This window comes from Artemia sp. Qi Xiang Cuo, chromosome 9, assembly GCF_049724085.1.
Source record: "Artemia sp. Qi Xiang Cuo chromosome 9, ASM4972408v1, whole genome shotgun sequence".
Taxonomy (NCBI): Eukaryota; Metazoa; Arthropoda; class Branchiopoda; order Anostraca; family Artemiidae; genus Artemia; species Artemia sp. Qi Xiang Cuo.
In genome coordinates this window covers 69,430,407-69,454,852 of record NC_142802.1, presented here as the reverse complement: position 1 = coordinate 69,454,852, position 24,446 = coordinate 69,430,407, and positions in this window count along the sequence as shown.

The following is a 24,446-nucleotide window of genomic DNA, read 5'->3' as shown; positions in this document are numbered from 1 at the left end:
ATTCTAACTAAAACTCTAAGCTAAGACTCTAAGGTAAAACACTAAACTCTTAACTAAAAGTCAACTAAACTAGAACTCTAACTGAAACTCAAAGGTAAAACATCAAATTCTTAACTAAAATTAAACTAAACTAGAACTCTAACAAAAACTCTAAGCTAAGACTCTAAGGTAAAACTCTAAGCTAAGACTCAGCTAAAACTCGAAACTCTTAACTAAAACTTAACAAAACTATTACTTTAAGTAAAACTCTAAGCTGTGACTCTAAGCTAAAAATCTAAATTCTTAACTGTAACTAAACTAAACTTTAACTCTAACTAAAACTCTAAGCTAAGATTCTATGGTAAAACTATAAACTATTAACTAAAACTAAAATAAAATAGAACTCTAAATAAAACTAAGATAAGACTCTAAGCTAAAAACTCTAAACTCTTAACTAAAACTAAACTAGAACTCTAATTAAAACTCTAAGTCTAAGCTAAAACTCTAAACTAAAACTAAACTAAACTAGAACTTCAACAAAAACTCTAAACTAAGACTCTAAGCTAAAAACGCTAAACTCTTAACTAAAACTAAACTAAACTAGAACTCTAGCAAAAACTCTAGGCTGAGACTCTAAGCTAAAACTATAAACTATTAATTAAAACTAAAATAAACTAAAACTCTAAGCTAAGTCTCTAAGGTAAAACTCAAAACTCTTAACTATAACTAAACTAAAATATAACTCTAACAAAAACTATAAGCTAAGACTCTATGCTAAAACTCTAAATTCTTAACTAAAACTAAACTAAACTAGAACTATAATAAAAACTCTAAGTATAAGACAAAACTTTTAACTAAACTAGAAATTTAACAAAAAACTCTAAACTAAGACTCTAAGCTAAAAACTCTTAACTAAAACTAAACTAAACTAGAACTCTAACAAAAACTCTAAAATAAGACTCTAAGATAAAACTCTAAACTCTTAACTAAAACTAAACTAAACTAAAGTTCTAAGCTAATTCTCTAAGTTAAAACACAAAACTCTTAACTATAACTAAACTAAACTATAACTCTAACAAAAACTCTAAGCTAAGACTCTAAGATGAAACTCTTAACTACTACTAAAGTAAATTAGAACTCTAACACAAACTAGAAGCTAATACACTAAGATAAAACTCTAAACTCTTAACTAGAAGTAAACTAAACTATAAATCTAACATAAACTCTAATCTAAGACTCTAAGCTAAAAACTCGAGACTCTTAACTATAACTAAACTAAACTAGAACTCTAACACAAACTATAAGCTAAGACTCTAAGCTAAAACTCTAAACTCTTAACTAAAACTAAACTGAACTAGAACTCTAACTAAAACTCTAAGCTATGACTCTAAGGTAAAACTCTAAAGTCTTAACTATAACTTCACTAAACTATAATTTTAACTAAAACTCTAAGCTAAGACTCCAAGCCAAAACTCTAAACTCTTAACTATTATTAAACTTAAACTCTAACTAAAACTCTAAGCTAACACTCTAAGGTAAAACTCAAAACTCTTAACTAAAACTAAACTAAACTAGAAATCTAAAAAAAACTCTATTCTAATACTCTAAGCTAAAACTCGAAACTCTTAACTAAAACTTAACTAAACTACAACTTTAAGTAAAACTCTAAGCTATGACTCTAAGCTACAACTCTAAATTCTTAACTGTAACTAAACTAAACTTCAACTCTAAATAGAACTCTAAGCTAAGACTCTATGGTAAAACCCTAAACTCTTAACTAAAACTAAACTAAACTACAACTCTAACTAAAAATCTAAGCTAATACTCTAAGCTAAAAACTCTAAACTATTAACTAAAACTAAACTAAACTATAACTCTAATTAAAACTAAACTCTAAGACTCTCGTATATATTTCTACAATCTAGAGAATAAATAAACTGAACTACAAATCCAATTCGTTGTCTTAAGCTAGAACTCAAAGGTAAGTCACTAAACTAATAAAGATTAGAAAAATAAGATACTGATTTACAAAAACTATAAGATGAGACTATAATCTAAAACTCTAAAATCTTAACTATTACTAAACTAAACTAGAACTTATACAAAAACTATGCTAAGACTATAATCTAAAAACTCTAAACTATTAACTAAAACTAAACTAAACTAGAACTCTAACAAAAACTCTAAGCTAAGACTCTAAGATAAAATTCTAAACTCTTAACTAAAACTAAACTAAACTAGAACTCTAAATAAAAGTCTAAGCTATGACTCTAAGGTAAAACACCAAACTCTTAACTAAAACTAAAATAAACTAGAACTCTAACAAAAACTCTAAGCTAAGACTCTAAGCTAAAAAACTCCTAACTCTTAACTAAAACTAAACTAAAACTCTAATCTAAGTCTCTAAGGTAAAACTCCAAACTCTTAACTTTATCTAAACTAAACTAGAACTCTAACAAAAACTCTAAGCTAAGACTCTGAGCTAAAACTCTAAACTCTTAACTATTACTAAACTAAACTTCAACTCTAACAAAACTCTAAGCTAAGACTCTAAGCTAAAACTCTAAACTATTAACTAAAACTAAACTAAACTAAAACTTCAACAAAAACTCTAAGCTAAGACTCTAAGATAAAAAATCTAAACTCTTAAAAAAAACTAAAATAAAAAGCTAAGACACTAAGCTAAAAAACTCTAAACTCTTAACTAAAACTAAACTAAACTAGAACTCTAACTAAAACTCTAAGCTAAGACTCTAAGGTAAAACACCAAACTCTTAACTAAAACTAAACTAAACTAGAACTCTAACAAAAACACTAATCTAGGACTCTAAGATAAAAAACTCTTAACTCTTAACTAAAACTAAACTAGACTAAAACTCTAAGCTAAGTCTCTAATTTAAAACTCCAAACACTTAAATATATGTAAACTAAAATATAACTAAAAACTAAAATAAAATATAACTATAACAAAACTATAAGACAAGAATCTAAGGTAAAAAACCAAACTCTTAACTAAAAGTAAACTAAACTAGAACTCTAACAAAAACTCTAAGCTAAGACTCTAAGCTCAAAAACTCTAAACTCTTAACTAAAACTAAACTAAACAAAAACTCTAAGCTAAGACTCTGAGCTAAAACTCTAAACTCTTAACTATTACTAAACTAAACTTCAACTCTAACAAAAACTCTAAGCTAAAACTCTAAACTATTAACTAAAACTAAACTAAAACTTCAACAAAAACTCTAAGCTAAGCTGTTGGATATAGTCTAGATATAATCTCATTATACAATAAGACCCAATTGTGATTCCCTACGGACTTATCATAGTCAACAGAATCAAGTCTGGATATAATCTCATTATACAGTAAGACTCAATTGTGATTCCCCATGGACTTATCATAATCAACTTTTTTGAACTTGAATTATTTATAGTTAATTGACCAAACCTGTTTGATGCATTGCCTGTAGGAGTCAAGAGCTGATTTAATCGTGCTATATTTGGTTAGCGGGGGGTATTCACACACCCCCCTTGCCAGTAAGACCCTTTTGATGCTATTTCGAATGAACTGCTAATCCCCAATTCTCCCGAAGCGGATTTATAATCGAAATTTATCATGGCTAATGTTACGCAAAAATCATTCGACGAGTTCAGAAAAGTTTTGAGCGGAAAACTGGATTCTATTATTGCTACGCAGACAGAATTAAATAATAAGCTTGACGGAATTACTTCTGAGATCGCGTCGCTGAGAACAGAGGCTGCCGACCGAGATGTGAGGCTTAATAACTTTGAGAAAACTATCGACGAGTATGTCGACAAGTACCAGGCCCTGGAAAAACAGCTATTACTTATCGACGTGAAAGATCGCCGTCTGAACCTTATTGTGCATGGTTTACCGGCAGAAGAGCCTAACAAGAAAGTTGAAGATAGCGTCATTCAATTAGTTAGCGAAAAGCTGGGTGTAACTAGTGACATATCTATGACTAAGTGCTATCGGATTTCTTCACGGGCTGCATACATCACAAATAGGCGCAGCAAGCAAAATAGCCGACGCAAGGAGTCCCCCGTATTTATTTCACTAAGCTCGGAGAGTGATGTCCAGTCGATCATGAACAATGTTAAAAAGCTAAAAGGTAGTGGGATTATAATCTCTACAGACCTGCCCCCTGCTCTCAACATGATTCGAAACTCCCTACTCTCGAAAGCACAAGAAATGAAAGAGTCAAACATATCGTTTCATCCAGAGTGCGTCATAAGGGTATTAACTTATGGCTAGAAGTGAAAAAAAGTGATTCTTCTGACTGGGAAAAGATTAATTAGTTTGTTTGTAGTGTATACGCGGACCATTATTTGTTTTATTTGTTTAATGAAATACGTCCGCGATCGAGAGATAAAACAAGTTCATTTTGTTGGTGTGTGTCATGATTGGGATAATGACCACTAGTCAGTGTTGGTTTTTTTCTTTTCGTTGTTTTTTTCTTTCTTATTGTGTTCAGTGTTCAATGCGACTTCGACTTGTTAAGTCTGCCATGCCAGATTATGCATCGTCGATATTATTTTTTTCTATTTTCCATAGGTAAAAAAAACATTTTATCTTTGTGCCTCGTGTGTTTTTTCAGTTGAAGTTCATATATTTAAAAATAAGTGATGTAATTTTCCACAACAATGTTTGTTTTGTGATTTATTGACGCGTTACAACGGACTCCCACCAGATGTTTTGGTAAGTCAAAATGATTAGGATTAATTCTACTGGTGATGGGACATCGAGTAGGTTGAGAGATTTTGAGAGAGACACATTAGATTTAATAAAAATTTCTGCAGATTGCGGTTTTTCGGATGATGAATATGATATTTTTATTATATCCCTCCTTATTAACACATATTTACTCGCTAATGAGATTAACAGATATGTTTCTCCTGGTCGTGTGAGGGTGGCGAGTTTAAACTGTTGCGGGTTGATGAGTAGTTTGGACCATTTATCTTCGTTCCTTCCATGCTACCGAGTTGATGTTTTAGCTGTATGTGAGACTTTCTTAAATGAGTCAACTAGTCACCTAGCGAATATTAAAGGTTAAAATTTTATTTCTAAGACTAGGAATGACAGATCGAGAGGAGGCCTTGGTTTTTTTATTCATAATGATATTACTTACAGGATTGTTTCGGATTTTGATTCTATGTATGAAGAAATGTTGTTTGAATTTTTGGTTGTCGAGCTTGATTTTGGTAGTGAAAAAGTGTTGTGTTGTTTGTTTTACAGACCACCTAGCTCTTCGGTGCAACATTTCATAAGTAAGCTGGAAGCGTTTTCTTCGATCGCAATCGAGCGAAGTCGGAAGATTATGTACATTGGGGATTTTAATATTGATATAAGTAATGCTGGTCATGATCTTTCATCTACACAATATTCGTCTTCGGCTGTTGATTTTCTGACACTTTGTCTTTCGCTGGGGCTTCTCCCAGCTTGTCGTATTCCAACTCGAGTTGTAAGCTCGACAGCAACGGTAATCGACAATATTTTTCTGAATATGGAATTTGATTCGTGTCATGTTATTATCGATGACACGTCAGACCACTTTATGCTTTTGATGGAGATAAAAACTGGGCGACAAACGGCGACTCCGATCAAAACAACTAGAAAGCTTGATGCTACATCTGTTCAGCGGTTGAATGAACTGCTGCTTAAAATTGACCCCTCTCCGTGCTTAGACTGCGAGGATGTAAATCAAGCTTCACAGTATTTTGTCAACGAATTTACGACAGCACTTAATGTGGCTTGTCCGATGTCTTCAACCCGTCTAAGACGTTACAACAGATCTAAAAAGCCTTGGGTTACACGAGGACTACTAAGGTCGATCCAATCAAAGAACATGCTGTATAAAATATATCTATCGAATCCAGATGAAACAAATCAAGCCTTTGTTAAAGCTTACAGAAATTGCTTAACCAAAGCTCTCAGGTCTGCTAAACAGCTCTACTATTTGAAGGCATTCAATAGCGCGCATGGATCTCCTAAGAAGGTATGGACATTAATAAACGATTGTATCGGCAAAAAAAAGTTGAATTCTTTTCCGGACGAAATGATGCCCCCAGGTGGTGATACAGCTGTTAAAGGAAAACTTAACGTCGGCAACATGCTCAACACGCACTTCGCTAAAATAGGTGAAAAGACGTCGGAAGAGGCATCCCAAAAATCAACGCCAAATTCTGCTGACTTCAAGTTTTCTACCCTCTTCTACTGACCGATCCATATTCCTCACTCCAGTCTCGTCTGCTGAATTGATGCTTGTACTTCATCAACTCAAAAATGGACACTCAGAAGGAATCGACGGATCTTCTACGAACTTGCTTAAATCGATTATGCCTAGTATAGTAAATTTTCTTGTGCACATAATTAATCTTTGTTTCAAGAATGGTATCTTCCCTTCATGTATGAAGTCCGCCCGTGTCATTGTACTACACAAAGGGGGAGATATAAATGATCCGTCCAATTATAGGCCCATATCTATTCTATCTGCTTTCGGAAAAATTATTGAACGTTGTTTGTACGTGAGGATTATAAATTTTCTTGACAAGAATAGTTTTTTCAGTAAGTCCAAATTCGGGTTTCGAAAAGGACATTCTACTGAGCATGCTATTTTGGCAGTAACCCAGTTTATTCATGATGGCTTGGATAAGGGTGAAATTCCAGCTTCTATATTCGTGGATATACGGAAAGCGTTTGACACTATTTGTCACATGATTTTAAATGAAAAATTGTCTAATTGTGGTATACGTGGTCCGGCTAAATCGATAATATTGTCATATTTAAGCGATAGAGTCCAGTGTATTGATGGGGGCGAAGTTATATCAACCTCTTCGAACCAGTCAAATAAAGTTGGAGTGCCCCAAGGTTCAATTCTCGGCCCTCTGTTGTTTTTAATTTATGTTAATGATATTAGTAATTCAGTTGAGGACCTAGGGCTGACCGTTCTCGTCGCAGATGACACAGCCTGTAGTGTCTCTGGAATCGATGAAGATTGTGTCAAACATAATTTAAGTCTAGTATTCGATAGACTAGTAGCATGGTTTATGGCAAATAGGCTAGCTCTGAACACTTCAAAAACAAAGTTTATGGTATTTTCGCGTACGTCACGGGCACTTCCATGTCTGAAGTTGATTAAGTCATCTGTTTCAGGTATGGATATATCACGTGTTGAAATTATTCGTTACCTTGGTGTGCTGGTTGACTCAAATTTGATTTGGAAGCCGCATATAAATGGTATAAGATTGAAGCTTGGAAGGAACGTGGGTATTATGCAACGTATGAAATTCATTTTGCCGCTCGAAGCTATGCGTTCTATTTATTTCGCTCTTGTTCATTCTTATCTAAATTACTGCCCACTTATTTACTTGAATACTTTCAGATCCCATTTAATTCCGCTTCAGAGGCAACAAAATAAGGCGCTTCGTATTTTAAAAAGTTATCTTCCTTCCCCAGCGTCTTTCCCCAGTAAGTCTTCTACAAAGAGTTTATATTGTTTATTGAATATTCTTCCTGTTGAACTTGCAGTTACTTTTAACTCGATATTATTCAAGGTTAATCATAATCTCCTGTCACTGCCCAGTTATTTCTATTCTTTTGATTTGTTCCCAGTTGCTCCGCCATCTTCTCATCTAGCTCGCAGCATACGCAAACTACGCCAGCCGTTGATAATTTCAGAGAGGTCCCGGTTTTCTCTACGAAATAGTGTGGTGGCCGCGTGGAACCAATATGAATCTATTTTTGATTTTGATGTGTTGATCGGAATTTTAAAAAATAAAATAAAATCATTCCTTTTGGACATTTATTAGTCAAATAATATTTTCATTATTATTTTTTTTTCTCTCTTCTTATTTTTCGATCTCTCTCGGATCTTGATATCCTTCTTCTTGTCCCATTGCTGGTTGAGAGTTGTTTATGTATCGTCGGGTGGGTGTATGACGTGATGTGGTGAGTAATTAAACTTAAATTTATTGATTTATTTATATTTGTTTGTGAAGTCTACCATTTTGAATGAAAATCCGTATATTTCTTTATTGTTTTTCTTTTTTTATCTGTGCAAAACGAGCTTGTCTCACTGCCAGATATCTGTATATATTTAGTGTCATTATGTAAGATTGAATAATAAATGAACCTGAACCTAAGACTCTAAGCTAAAACTCCAAACTCTTAACTATTACTAAACTAAACTTCAACTCTAACAAAAACTCTAAGCTAAGACTCTAAGCTAAAACTCTTTTAAACTAATCTATAACTTCAACAAAAACTCTAAGCTAAGGCTCTAAGCTAAAAACTCTAAACTCTTAACTAAAACTAAAATAAACTAGAACTCTAACAAAAACTCTAAGCTAAGACTCTAAGCTAAAATTCTAAACTCTTAACTAAAACTAAACTAAACTAGAACTCTAACTAAAACTCTAAGCTAAGACTTTAAGGTAAAACACCAAACTCTTAACTAAAACTAAACTAAGCTAGATCTCCAGATTAAACTCAAAGGTAAAACATCAAACTCTTAAATAAAATTAAACTAAACTAGAACTCTAACAAAAAAACTCCAAGCTAAGACTCTAAGCTAAAACTCGAAACTCTTAACTAAAACTTAGCCAAACTAAAACTTTAACTAAAACTCTAAGCTAAGAATATAGTCCAAAAATACAAACTCACAATTGTAAATTAACTAAAATTCAAATACAACTATAATTAAAAGCTAAGACTCTAAGGTAAAACTAAAAAATATTAACTAAATCTAAGTGGTACCAGAACTGTAACAAAAACTTTAAGCCATGTCTCTAGTCGAAAGCTCAAAAATCTTAACTAAAACTTAACCAAACTATAACTCTAAGTAAAATTCTAAGCTATGACTCTAAGCTAAAACTCTAAATTATGAACTGTAACTAAACTAAACTAAACTAGAACTCTGAATAAAACTCTAAGCTAAGACTCTAAGCTAAAAACTCTAAACTCTTAACTAAAACTAAACTAAACTAGAACTCTAACAAAAACTCTAAGCTAAGACTCTAAGCTAAAAACTCTAAACTTTTAACTAAAACTAAACCAAGCTAAAACTCTATGCTAAGTCTCCAAGGTAAAACTTCAAACTCTTACCTATAACTAAGTTGTGGGTGAAAAGGATGGGTACTTCAATGTGTTAAATGGGTTTAGGACGGACATTAAGAAAATAACTTGTTCTGAAATGCCATTTGAAAAGTATTGCTTGCTGTTGGAGCATTCAAAAAGCTGTAAAGTAAAGTTGTGGGTGAAAAGGATGGGTACTTAAATTTGTAAAATGGGTTTAGGATGGACATTATGAAAAGAATTGGTTCTGAAATGCCCTTTGAAAAGTATTGCTTGGTGTTGGAGCATTCAAAAAGCTGTAAAGTAAAGCTGTGGGTGTAAAGGATGGGTACTTCAATTTGTAAAATGGGTTTAGGAGGGACATTAAGAAAAGAACTTGTTCTGAAATGCCTTTGAAAAGTATTGCTTGGTGTTGGAGCATTTAAAAAGCAGTATAGTAAAGTTGTGGGAGAAAAGGATGGGTACTTCAACCTGTAAAATGGGTTTAGGATGGACATTAAGAAAATAACTTGTTCTGAAAAGATATAATAAAGCCATAAAAAAGTATTAAGAAAAGGGGGCTCAGGGGCCTTTGGGGCGTCGGGGATCGATTGGGAGCCCGGGGGACCTTTGAGGACCGGGGGATTCCTTTGGGATTGGGATATGGGGATCGGGACCCTTTGGGGTTGTGGTAGGGGGATCAGAGCCCTTGGGGACTGGGGTAGAGGACCTCACAACACTGTTCAAATACAACTTGTGTATTATAACGACCACAGAGTTTCACCCCCAAATCCTCTTCTAAATCCTCTTCTAAAATCATCTTTTAAAATGTCTCTAACTGTTTCGCCCAAATAATTCCCTAAAATGTCTAAAACGGTTTCGCCCAAATAACCCCTAAACGTAATTTATGCGTTTTCCTTTTGTTTTTGGCATCCCTGCGCTGTCACATTTGAAATTATTAGGAAACTCTTTCCCGCGTTAATCTCTTCATCTCTAAGATCAGAACATTCGGTCAAAAATAATTCCCATTTCATGACAAATCAATCAACCTTGATATCACCTGTCAGACATTAATAAATTCCACCCGGAAACAATTTGATTAACTTTGCCATCACCTTTCAGACATTAGTAAAATTCGCCCGGAAACAATTTGATTAACCTTGACATCGTCTGTCAGACATTAATAAACTTCCCCGGAAACAATTCCCCTGGACATACTCCAATTTCTCGGAAACGTGTTCTCCCTGGGGATTCCATGCCCATATTTGGTGCCCCGTCACGACTGACAGCACAGATGTTCTCCCTAGGGACTCTATGCCCAAATATGGACCGCTGGGACCTCCTGAGGCCTTTCTACTAAAAAGCGATGAATTGATGAGGGGGTGAACCCAACATATTACCTATATGAGGAATTTAGCCCCCTCGTCAATATCTCGCTCTTTACGCTAAAGTTCAAATTTTTGTTAAACAATGGTCAGTATAAGTAATAATTTGTTTGTGTTATTTTCTGGCGTGATTATGTGATAATAAACAAAAGATATTGTATTTCTTCGGCTTGTGGCTGCTTTTAAATAAAAAAAACAAGTTTTTTCCAACTGAAAGTAAGTACTAACATTGAAACTTAAAACGAACGTTAATTATTGCGTATATCTTTTAAAGATTTTTTTTTTTCATTCATTTCAGTGATTTGAGAATTGCTCAACCTGTGACTTTCATTTCCATAAAAACAGTTTTGACCTCTTTGGCCGTTTTGTTACTATGCCTAAAAAATTAGTTCCGGAAATATCGCTAATTTAAGTTATGTGAGAGAATCTTTCCATGGAGACAATTTCTTGTGGAGGAAGGGAATTGTCCATGGAGGGGGATCTGGATTTCCGTACAGTATTTAAAAACGATCAGTAATTAAATAAAAACAAGTTTTTTTCAACTGAAAATGAGAAGCAACATTAAAACTTAACATGAACAGAAAATATTACGTGTATGAGATGGTTTGCCTCTCCTCAATAGCTCGCTCTTACGCTAAATAATCTTATTTAACTTTTAAAAGAGGTTATTATTCTAATTAAGCGGCCTTTGTGATTCAGGAGTCATTCATAAACAACTGGAACAAAAATAAAACTTAGGTTATTATTAGAAAAAAAGTAAAATTAATATGCAAATTTCCTTTTTGATTATTCATGTACTGTGAACCAAGATTCAAAACCTGCAATAATTAAAGCAAAAAATCAGAAATTAAATATAAAAAAGTTTTTTTTTAATGAAAAAAAAATTTTTTAATGTATGAAAGTAGCTGTTCCCTGCTCAACACCTCACTCTTTACGTTAAAGTTTTTTATTGTTTTATAAAGCAGAGTTGTGAGAAAGAGTCTAACTTTAGCGTGGTGAGCGAGGCGTTGAGGAGGGGACAACCCCTTTCATATACGGAATAATTTGTAGGCAATTGTAGAGCGTTGCCTATAGTTGCCTAAGACCCATAAGGGTTGAAACTATCAATATTTGTTCAATTATTTTCTCCCAGAGGCACTTCTTGTGGAAAGGGGGGGGGGAATCAAGAAAACTTTTGGGGGAGGATTAGTCAATTGGAAATCGAAACTTCCAGTGCCCATTACTAAGATTAAGCCTGATTTTCAACCAATTGCTACCGAATGAGTTGTTACTAACTACAGTGTCTTTAAGAAAAAATTATTTGAAAAAAACTACGTTTTCTAAAGAGTTAAAGAGGCTGAGTCACAAGTTCGAACCTTAAAACGTACAGGGATTAGGAGGTGCAGTCGGGCTGCTGCCCCCCAAACCCCCGCTTCTGTATATGAAAGGGGTTGTGCCCTCCTCAACGCCTCGCTCTTTACGCTAAAGTTTGACTTTCTTACAACTCTTTTTTTTAACAATAAAAACTTTAGCGTAAAGAGCGAGGCGTTGAGGAGGGCACAGCCCCTTTCATATACGGAAGCGGGGGTTTGGGGGCGGCAGCCCCCCAACTGCACCTCCTAATCCCTGTACGTTTTAAGGTTCGAACTTGTGACTCAGCCTCTTTAACTCATTAGAAAACGTAGTTTTTTTCAAATAATTTCTGCACGTTTTTGTACAGTTTATTACTTATTTAACTCTTTAGAAAACGTAGTTTTTTTCAAATAATGTTATCAAAGCAGTGGAGACTTACCTGTAACCTGAAGGCCGACTGTGATATTCTTCTGGAGACGCCTGTTGAGCCAAAGGATTTAATAGATTGGATTTAAAAAAGAAACTGAGTTTCTTTTTTAAACTTTAAATTCAATATAAACTCAACGCCTCGCTGTTTCTGCTAAAGTTTTTATTGTTAAAAAAAGAGTTGTGAAAAAGACAAACTTTAGCGTAAAGAGCGAGGCGTTGAGGAGGGCACAGCCCCTTTCATATACGGAAGCAGGGGTTTGGGGGGCGGCAGCCCCCCAACTGCATCTCCGAATCCCTGTACGTTTTAAGGTTCGAACTTGTGACTCAGCCTCTTTAACAGCCCCCCAACTGTGCCTCCTACTCCCTGTACGTTTTAAGGTTCGACCTTGTAACTCAGACTGTTTAACTCTTTAAAAAACGTGTTTTTTTTCAAATAATTTAAAAAAGAAACTGAGTTTCTTTTTTAAACTTTAAATTCATTATATATAAAATTTTCTCTGACGGGGAATCGAACCCTGGTCTTCCGCCTGACAGTCAGGAGTATCGACCACTGTACCAAAGAGACACAATTGTTCTTGTATTTTTAGTCTGTGGAATCTATTTTTGACGCAAACAAATCTCCACAAAACTTGATATTTGGTTTTTGGAAAACAGGGAAGGAGTGATCGGATTGAGCTGAAATTTCGAGGATAAGCTCCCAGGCCCCAGAAAAACTTATCTTTTAAATTTTAGCCCGATCGGACAACATTAAAGGGAGGCAGTGGTGGGAAAATTTAACATGGGCTCTTATAGGAAAACAAGGTTTTTCGTAATTGTAAATTCGGGGGATAATTTTTTCGGTCTGAAAATATCAAAAGGCCCTAACGGGTCAAATTCCGCTTCGAATGAGTCCTCATTCACCCGGATCCGTTGCCAACTGTGGCCTTTAGGCGTGGCTAATAAAAAAAAAGAAGAGAAATGAACATTAAGTGGCTATATCTGGTTTTTGGAAAACAGTGAAGGAGTGATCGGATTGAGTTGAAATTTCGAGGATAAGCTCCCAGGCCCCAGGAAAACTTATCTTTTAAATTTCAGCCTGATCGGACAACGTTAAAGGGCGGCTGTGGTGGGAAAATTTAACATGGGCTCTTATAGGAAAACGAGGTTTTTCGTAAATGTAAATTCGAGGGATAATTGTTTCGGTCTGAAAATATCAAAAGACCCTAACAGGTCGAATTCCGCTTTGAATGATTCCTCATTCACCCAGATCCGTTGCCAACTGTGGCCTGTAGGCGTGGCTAAGAAGAAAACAAATTTTTTTAACTTTAAGTGGCTATATTTGGTTTTTGGAAAACAGGGAAGGAGTGATCGGATTGAGCTGAAATTTCGAGGATAAGCTCCCGAACCCCAGGAAAGCTTAACCTCTAAATTTAAGCCCAATTGGACAACGTTTACCCCATGAAGATAAAGTCGGAGGAGGATGAAATTTTGCACGTTTCTTAGTTTGAGCTTGGGCTACAAAATGCGATCATCGCCGTCTCTCTGCGACCTCTAGGACCGGAAATTGCTTAACATTGTGGTGGGTCGCCTCTTTAAAGAGGCACAAGTGTGCCTCCTTGATTATTATTCTAGTTTAACTGCTCTTGTGTTTCAACAGTTGTTTTGAAAGAATCTTCAGATGGGGGGGGGGGGGTTGGAGAGAAAAATTGATATATAATCCTCAGGGCCGTATCCAGGACTTTTGTTTGGAACGGTATTTTTTGGGGGGGGGGGGGAGGGGGCGGTGCTTCAGAACAGACACAGTCACCCAAATCGAATCTGAGCAGGAAGGAGAGGATCTAGATCCTGTTGAAGACGGTCTTAATGACGAAAAGTGACTGAATATTTTACTATTATGATCAAGTGCTACATTCATCAAAGTGTTACAAACCACTTATTTACTTGTATTCGGCGCTTTTATAAATAAATAAAAAAAATAACATGCATATGATATGAGAAATATGGCTGAATGGGACTATTTAAATATGAAAGTCCATTAGGGTAACATTTCTTAGGTTTAGTATGATTTTACTGCCAAATTATGGCATATTTGATTTTCTTCTTTTTTCAAAATGGATGTCCAGAATCAGACACTGTCCAAGGGCTGAGGTACTCCCCTAGGTACAAGATTACGAAAGGGATAAACTAGACTGTTAATTAAATTGATGAAATTCTAGCATGGCATTACCTTTTTTAAGCCCATGAAAATCATAACCATTGAAAAATTTCATTAAAAATTGAAAGTGATACTTAAAAAGAATTTCTCAACAGGTCTTGTACCTACAAGGCAACCCTAAAACACCAATTTTACCCTATATTTTCTAAAGAGTACCATAGTTTACCTTATTTTACCAATTGTACCTTGTTGTATTAATTTTACTTACAACACTATTTGGTACTAAAGTTCGATAATAAATAATTTAAGTTTCATAATAAAGTTTTTAGGTATTTAATGCCAAAATTTGTTTATTTTGTCAATGATGAACCTGAGAGTTATATCAAAAGATGTCCTTAACTACAAAATATGAAGTACACATTTTTTCATAAGTATACATATTAAACCTTGTTCAAGCTCAGACATGTACAGAGATTTTGCTTCTGCAATAATACAGGGAACAGAATAGGGCCCTCGGGTACATACCGCCTCAGGCAGTTAACATAAAATGCATGCTATCATTCAGTTAATTATCATTCAAAGATTAAAATATTCAAATTTAATCCTTAAAAAACATAGATATTGTGGTAGACAGTCCTAAACAAATATACACTAAGTAAATCTCTTACAGATGGTGACTGATTTGCACCAAGTTTGAACCAAGTCTAAAAAAAGACTTCCTCTTGAACAAGACATTCAAGTAATTGAACAAATTGATAAAACAAAAACCTAAAAAAATACAACAGAAAGATTTATTTAACCAATCTACTAAAATCTTACATCATTCAGCAAATAACTATGCTTTAAGAAAATCTAAGGACTTTGATCATACTGCTCAGACATTTATAACATATAAGAGTGTTATAAGCCTTCATATTTTGCATTCAACAACTTCCAGATTAAGTAGGCCTATCCATTCAAACATTCAAAACGAGACCTGTATCTACAAATTTAGACTTTGTACATTTATAATTGAAAAAGTATAAACAAATAAAATTGAGTTTTGAAGTTTTATCTGAAGCTTCCAATGCAAAATTGATCTCTAGTTTTGCAATATTGTGATTAAATAAAGAAGCATACACAAATATAATTTAGTTCTGAAGTTTTATTAGAAGCATTCAATGCAATATTGATCTCTAGTTTTGCAAAATTGTAATGACAGTTGTAATTATATGTAGCCTATATTGGTGAGGGGTACTAAAATTAATAAGTCTAAAGAAGTGTTGAGAAGTACTGAGCGTTTTTGCAATTTTTGCCAATATCAGTGAGCAGTAAGAATCATGGATGCCCATAAGCTGAATTCCAGGGGGAAGCTTTCCTGGTCTAATTGGCACTTTTAATGCTATATAATAAAAATCTCAAAACAAATATATAAAAATAAGGCAGCATCATTCAGCCAAGAGGGGGCTAGTGCCCCCTCCAGCCCCCCTCCCCTTATGGACGCCCATGGTAAGAATTAAGCAAAACAAACAATCTGAGCAGAACAATAACAAATTTGAAACTGATCCTTAGCAAATTTATTAGCCTAAAAAACAGGGTTAAAGTTAAAAAATACACATATAAAATAGAAATACAGTGAGGGATATAAAAGTGCAACTTAATTGATAAAAAGCAACTGCTTAATACTATCAGTTACAGTACAGTGCTGGGAGTGACTTAATAAAGAGTGTCATGGCTCCCATATATCCCCCCTGGCTACTTTATATGGAAGGAATGGCTGTAGAAAATAGGCAGGGGTTGTAGAAACTAGTACCCTTTTGAAGGGTTAAATATAAATGTAGGCCACTAGGGTGTAAATTCAAAGTAAAGCACCAAAGAAACTTTGGTACGTTACTTTTGAAACTTTAGGAAACTTTAGTATTACTAAATATTGCTATTTCATTTCCTCTTTAAAAGTTATATCTGAAGTATCATCACAACCATTTATCCATAAAAATAATTAAAATAGTCCTTATTTTTGACTTAAGGATCTATTTGAACTTCCTTTTTTAAGCAGGAGATGGGAGAGGGCCTTAAAATAGGTAGAAGAACTTTTTGGTCCCTGATTGGTTTGAAACTGAATCCCATTACTTTGCTTTGTGACTTTGTCAAAGAGAAGCCTGCTGTCTCCAAGTATCATATTAGACAATGGATATATGACAGAATGGTCTACTTTATAAAACAGCATGATAAACTATAAAAGAAGAAACTTCTATGCAAATGTCTGAAGCTAAGAAATCTTTGTCAGTAAAATTTGTAAACAAATAAAAAGATTATGGGCTTTAAGAGAAAAAAACTTAATAGCCTACTTTGGATACTAAAAAAAATTATCACAGTGTTCAAAAACTTTAAAGTAATATATCTCTAGCATTCCATTAATGAATAATCAAGTTGACAAAGTTAGTGCGACTCTAGCTAATAACTATTTTACTTCTATTTGTCTCAGTAAAACTATTTTTCTATATCTGCCCGAAAATGAATTATGTTAATCAAATTGTCAACAACTGTCTGGATATGAAAGAATAAGCTCAAATAATATATATTGTTACTACCTGGATTATCTCTGTAGTAGCAATTGTACACTTGGTGTGTTTTCATTTTACATTCCATTTACTTTGGTTATGATTTATTTTGAAATTCTATCATTCCTATTTGTTTGGTTTTTTTACTTGTCCTCTTGTTTAAATTTTTTGTTTTCTTATTTTGTCCCTGCTAAAGATCTCTTATTTTATAGAGGTAAAATATTTACACACATGATATCTATAGAAACACATGTTTCATGTTAAGTTAAAATTGTTTGTTTTGTTACTAATTGGATTATTTTATGAATAGCAACTGTATTTGGCTTCTTTTCACTTTCATGATCTTAATGTTTTAGCTTCTCTTTTTCACTTTTTTGTTGCCTTATTTCATCTATACTAAGATATGTTCTTTGAAACAAGTGAAATTTTTGTGATTATTTCTTCCTTGTCTATTTCACTGTTCTTGAAGTACTACTACAGCTACTAGCAACTCACTGCAGCTCCAAGATACACGAGGCCAACACAGCTAAGCACACTCCTCCTTCATCCCTATCTATTCAAATCCCCCCTCTTTACACCCTCCAACCTCAATGCGGGATAACCTACTTTTGTTTGGCAGACAAGAACAATCTTTGGCAATCTGTCATACTTTAGCCTTGAAATGTTTCTTAGCCATCTAAACGTTTCTATCACTATAGCCCTAGAAAGTGGGAGTGAACCACATTTTTGTAGAGGTTACTGTTTTAGACACGGTAAGTCTGTGAGGAGCCCAAGACAGTCTGTAGGCGATTTCTCTGGAAAACATCTAGCAAATCCTCCTCCATTGTCTCAGCGTGCCCATGCTTCAAACCATACTGAACTACTGTCATCACTGTGGCTTCCAATATTCTAATCTTGGTTTGTAGACTCATCTTCCCATTTCTCCAAACTTTCTAACTGTGAAAAAACAAACTGGGCCCTGGTTATTCTTCTTTTAATGTCTTCACTTCGCCCCCTATATTTACTCATAGAACTACCTTGGTATGTGAAGCAGTCCATTTGGCCAGTTTTCTTGTTGCTTAACATCATCTTTTCACCTTCACTTATCTCTAGTCTTAGTAACTTAGTCTTCTTAACATTAATTTTCAAACCTATTCTTGAACCTTGAAGTTGCAAAACATCTAAAAGTTCATTTATTTTGCTAAAACTCTCATCTAGAATGTTTAGATGAACACAATAATCTAAGTCTAGGAGAGTTTTACTTCCCTATTTTATTCTGTGTTTTCCCATTGCCTTTGCTGTCCTTCTTGGGACATGGTCAATACAAATGGGGATGAAATGCCACCCTGATTAACCTCTGATTTAATACAATACCAGCTACTAGCCTCCTTTCCAACCATAACTGTAGTAATGTTATTCTTGTACATAGCATTCATCATTTTAATTTATTAATTTAAAAAACTTTTTCCACAAGACTAGTTCTTCAAAGAAAAGTAAAGAGCTTCATTAAGCAAAGAATAAACAAAATTAAGTCAAATAATCTTCCAAGCGTAAAACTCCCACAAATCACTATCAATAAACAAATGAAACTCAAAACAAACAGAAATTACAATAAATAGCTTAATCAAACTCAAAACAAGCAAAAATTAACACAAGTAGGGCTGATAACCCCCATGCCTTCTCAAGACCAGGCCACAATTTGCACAGTACTAAAAAAAAAACAAAAAAACAATGACCATGGATTGTCAGTTTTACTGACATATACTGACATTTGTTTCTTAAGGTTTTGATAAGTTTTTATTTATGAAAGTAAGAAAGTTGAAAACATTTCAAACGAATTTTGTTTTCAGTGAAGCGCAAATTGTGTTCTGGCCTTGAGAAGGCATGGGGGTTGAGTTTCATTTATTTATTGATAGTGATTTGTGGTAGTTTTAACCTTGGAAGATCACTTGACATAATTTTTGCTCATTCTTGGCTTAATGGAGCTCTTTACGTTTGTTTGAAAAACTTGTCTTGTGGAAAAAGTTAGTTTTTTATTGACATAGTCTTTTTCATGAAAAAATAATATTGTGAATCTTTTCAGTTTTTTTTTCTATATGAATCCATAGTATGGGTAGCTATTTGTATGTTTGAGAAACTTTTTCAATAATTTTTAATCCTGACACAAACAGTATAATTTTTTTTGTTTAATTTTATAGCTCCTGACGTTGACCAGAACAATAAAACTAAATTTCATTCCCAAAAGATTCTATCTATTCTCTTGACAACCTGGATAAACTTAAACTCTTCTTATTTATTTAAATTGTAAGAGTAGAAATAGTATAAGCAATAGTATTAGCACCAAAAGTTTTAACTTCATTCTCCCAGTTGTTCTCAATATATTGCTGAAGTGTCTTCTTGGCAACCAAATGTACAATGCCTTTTGATTTAGTTAAAACAACATTTAGTTTTAAAGCATAATGGGTCATTTACATAATTGTGGGGGGTTGACATCATTTGATGGACCATTCTACTCTGCTGAACAAAATGGCTGTCTCAAAATTTGGACTGGATACGTTTGGAAAATGAATGGGCTTGAAAAAAGGGCTGCCTGCCCTCCAGTCTCTTGTTACACTTAAAAAGGGCACCAGACACTCGCACTGTAATTGGAGTGCAAAGTGGAGGACCTCCCCCTTTATACATCTAGTAAAAACATTTTAAACAAGTAAAAACAAAGTGAAAACATTTTTAATGTATTTTGTTTTCAGAAAAGTGCAAATTATGTTCAGGTCTTGAGAAGGTATGGGAGTTCTCAAAGACATAAATTCCAGAATTTTCAACTCTGCTGAACAAAATGGCTATCTCAAAATTTTGACTAGATGTGTATTGGGAATTGATGGACATGAAGGGAGGGGCTTGTTGCCCCTCCAATCACTTTTGACTAATAAAAAAGGACACTAGTCCTTTCAATTTCCAATTGAATGAGCTCTTTTCAAAGTTTCTACAACAACAAATGGTCATCTCAAAATTACTAAAGGTGTATTTTTGGAAAAGACAAGAAGTGAGGGGTAACCACCCTCCAATCACTCTGAGTCTTAAAATATGCACTAGTACTTCTGGTTACCAATTCAATGAACCCGCTCCAAAATTTATACAATCACCCTTTCTTATGTGCCTTATATGCCCCCAGGGCATAACTCACACCCCTTGCCCTGAGGGCTCTGGGGGGTTGCGATGCTCAAAAACATAATTTCCGGACCTTTCAATTATGTTGAAAAAAAAGACTATCTCAAAATTTTTATTGAACGTATCTGGGGAAATTGGGCACTGGCCCTTTCAATTTTCAATCAAACGAGCTGTTTTTGAAGTTTTTATGACAAAAAATGGCCATCTCAAAATTTCTATCATGTGCAATTTGGGAAAACCCAAGGTGTGGGAAGGGGGGGAGATCTACCCTCCAATCGCTCGGACACTAGAACTTCTGATTATAAATGCAATGAGCCGCCTCCAAAGCTTATACGATAACCCATTCTATGTATCCCGAGGGCATAACTTAAAACCCCTGCCCTGAGGGTTGTCATCCTATAAGACATAATTTCCTGACCTTTCAATTACGTTGAATAAAATGGCTATCTCAAAATTTTGATTGGATGTGTTTGGGGAAATGGTGGGCGTGGGAGAGGGGTTAGTTGTCCTCCAGTCACTTTCGACTATTAAAAAGGGCACTGGTCCTTTCAATTTCCAATCGAATGAGCCGTTTTTTAAGTTTAAAATATGCACTAGAAGTTTTGATCACCAATCTAATGAGCCACCTCCCTAATTTTTACAATCACCCTTCTTTATGTATCTTATATGCCTCCAGGGCATAACTTACAACCCTTTCACTGAGGGCTCTGGGGTGTTGTCATCCTCATTCATCCTCAAAGACATAATTTCAGGACCGTTCAATTACGTTGAACAAAATGGCTATCTCAAAATTTTGATTGGATATGTTTGGGAAAATGGTGAGCGTTGGAGGGGGGTTAGTTGCCCTCCAATCACTTTCGACTGTTAAAGAGGGCACTAGTCCTTTCAATTTCCAATCGAATGAGCTCTTCTACAACAACAAATGGCCATCCGAAAATTTTTACCAGATGCATTTTGGGAAAACATGAGGTGTGGGGGGTATCCCCCATTGCCTTGAGGGCTGTGAAGGGGAGGTTGTCATCCTCAAAGATATAATATCTGGTCCTTTCAATTATGCTGAACAAAATGGCCATCTCAAAGTTTTAATTGGATGTTTTCAGGGAAATGGTGGGCATGGAAGGTAGGTTAGTTGCCCTCCAATCACATGTGACTATTAAAAAGGGCACTGGCTCTTTCAATTTCCAGTCAAATGAGCTGTTCCAAAGTTCCTACAACAACAAATGTCCATCTCAAAATTTCTATCACATGCATTTTGGAAAAATATAAGGTGTGGGGGTTATCCACCCTCTAATCACTCAGAGTCATAAAATATGCGCTAGAACTTTTGATTACCAGTACAATGAGCCCCCTCCGAAATTGATACAATCACCCTTTCTATATGTACCTTATATGCCCCCAAGGTAAAACTTACAACCTGAGGCCTCTGGGGGGCTGTCATCCTTTGACATATTTTACAAACCTTTCAATTAAATTGAACAAAATGGCTATCTCAAAATTTTGATTGAATGTGTTTGGGGAAATGATGGGCTTGGGAGAGGGTTAATTGCACTCCCATCACTTTTAACTATTAATAAGGGCACTAGCCCTTTGAATTTCAAACCAAATGAGCTGTTTTTGAAGTTTCTACACCAACAAATGATCATCTCAAATTTTTATCAGATCCATTTTGGGAAAACTCAAGGTGTGAAGGGGGAAGGGTATATACATTATATCCCTGAGCATAACTTACAACCCCTTTCCTGAGGGCTGAGGGGGGTGGGAGTTGTTATCCTCAAAGACATAATTTCCAAATCTTTCAAATACATATTCAGCCTCCAATCACTCTGAATCTAAAAAAAAGGCACTAGAAGTTCTGATTACCAATCCCATGAGCCCCCTCCAAAGTTTATACAATCATCTGTTCTATATATACCTTATATGTCCCCAGGGTAGAACTTACAAACCTTGTCCTGAGGGCTATGGGAGGGCGGTGGTGTCATCCTCAAACAAACAATATCCAAACCTTTCAATTACATTGAACAAAATGGATATCTCAAAGTTTTGATCAGATGTGTTTGAGGAAATGGTGGACGCGTGGGGGGGGGGGGTAGTTGTCCTCCAATTATTATCAAGTATTAAGAAGGGCACTAGTCCTTTCAATTTCAAATCAAATGAATTCTTTTCAGACTTTCTACAACAACAAATGGCCATCTCAAAATTTCTATCAGATTCATTTTAGGAAAATACAAGGCGTGGGGGGTGTTCCCCCTTGCCCTGAGGGCTGTGAGGGAGAGGTTGTCATCCTCAAAGACATAATATCCAAACCTTTCAATTATGTTGAACAAATGGCTATCTCAAAATTTTGATTGGATGTGTTGGGGGAAAAGGTGGGCATGAGAGGGGGTTAGTTGCCATCCAATCACTTTTGACTATTAAAAAGGGGATTGCCTCTTTCAATTTCCAATCAAATGAGCTGTTTCAAAGTTTCTACAATAACAAATGGTCATCTCGAAATTTCTATGATATGCATTTTGGGAAAACACGAGGGGTGTGGGGGGTATCCACCCTCCAATCACCCTTCTTTATGTACCTTATATGCCCTAGAGATAAACTTACAACCTTTCTCTGAGGCCTCTGGGGGGTTGTCATCCTCAAAGACATAATATCCAAACCTTTCAATTATGTTGAACACAATGGCTATATCAAAATTTTGATTGCATGTGTTTAGAGAAATGATGGGTGTGAGAGGGGGTTAGTTATGCTCCAATCATTTTCGACTATTAAAAAGGGTACTAACCCTTTCAATTTCTAATCGAATGAGCTCTTTTCAATGTCTCTAAAACAATAAAGGGCCATCTCAAAATTTCTATCAGATGCATTTTGGGAAAATATAAGGTGTGGGGGGGTCTCACCCTCCAATCACTCTGAATCTTAAAAATGGCACTAGAACTTCTGATTACCAATCCAATGAACCCCCTCCAAAATTTATATGATCACCTTTTCAATATATACCTTAAATGCCTCCAGGGCATAACTTATAACTCTTGCCCTGAGGGCTGTGGTGAGTTGTCATCATCAAAGACATAATTTCCAGACCTTTCAACTACGTTGAACAAAATGGTTATTAAAACTTTTTGAGGGAAATGGTGTGTGTGTGAGGGGGATTAGTTCTCCAATCACTTGCAACTATTAAAAAGAGCACTAGCTTTTTCAATTTCCAATCAAATGAGCTTATTACAAATTTTCTATGACAAAAATGGCCATCTCAAAATTTCTATCAGATGCATTTTGGGAAAATACAAGGTGTAGGGGGTGGGAGTAGCCACCCTCCAATAGCTCTGAATCTGAAAAAAGGGCACTGGAACATCTGATTACCAATCAAATGAGCCCATTCCAGTTTCTACAATCAACTTTTCTATACACCTAATATTCCCCCCGGGCATGACTTACAACCCTTGTCCTGAGGGCTGGGGGTTGTGATTTTCAAAGTCATAGTTTCTGTCTTTGAGAATGGCCATCTCAAAATTTTGATTGGATGTGTTTGGAGAAATGGTGAGTGTGGGAGGGGAGTTAGTTGCACTCCAATCATTTTTAACTAATAAAAAGGGCACTGGCCCTTTCAATTTCCAATCAATAAGGCTGTCTTTGAAGTTTCTATGAAAACAAATGACCATCTCAAAACTTGGGAAAACCCAAGGTGTATGGAGGGGGTATATACCTTATATGCCTCAATATTTTGATTGCATGCGTTTGGAGAAATTGTGGGTGTGGGAGGGGGGTTAGTTGCCCTCCAATTGCATCTGAGCATTAAAAAGAGCACTAGACCTTTCAAGTTCCATCAAATGAACTTTTTTTTGAATTTTCTACAACAACAAATGATCATCTCAAAATGGTGTCCATCAACAAATGGTGGGAGTTGGAGGTGGGTTAATTGCCCTCCATTCAATTTTGACTATTAAAGAGGACACTAGCCCTTTCATTTTCTAATCAAATGAGCTTTTTTGAAGTTTCTAAGACAACAAATGGCCATCTCAAAATTTATATTAGATGCATTTCAGGAAATTACAAGGTGTGGAGGGGCTCATTGGATTGGTAATCTTAAAAAGGGCACTATAACTTCTGATTACCAATCCAATGAACTCCTCCAAAGTTTATACAATTACCCTTTCTATATATACCTTATGTGTCCCCCAGGGCAAAACTTACAACCCTTGCCCTGTGGGCTTGGGGGGAGAGGGGGGTGGTTGGTAGTCATCCTCAAATACACAATTTCTGGACCATTCAACTATGTTTAACAAAATGGCTATCTCAAAATTTTGATTGGATGTGTTTGGGGAAGGGGTGGGTATGGAAGGGGGGTTAGTTGCACTCTGATCACTTTTGATTATTATAAAGGACACTAGCCCCTTCAGTTTACAATCAAATGAGCCTTTTCAAACTTTCCTAAATCGATG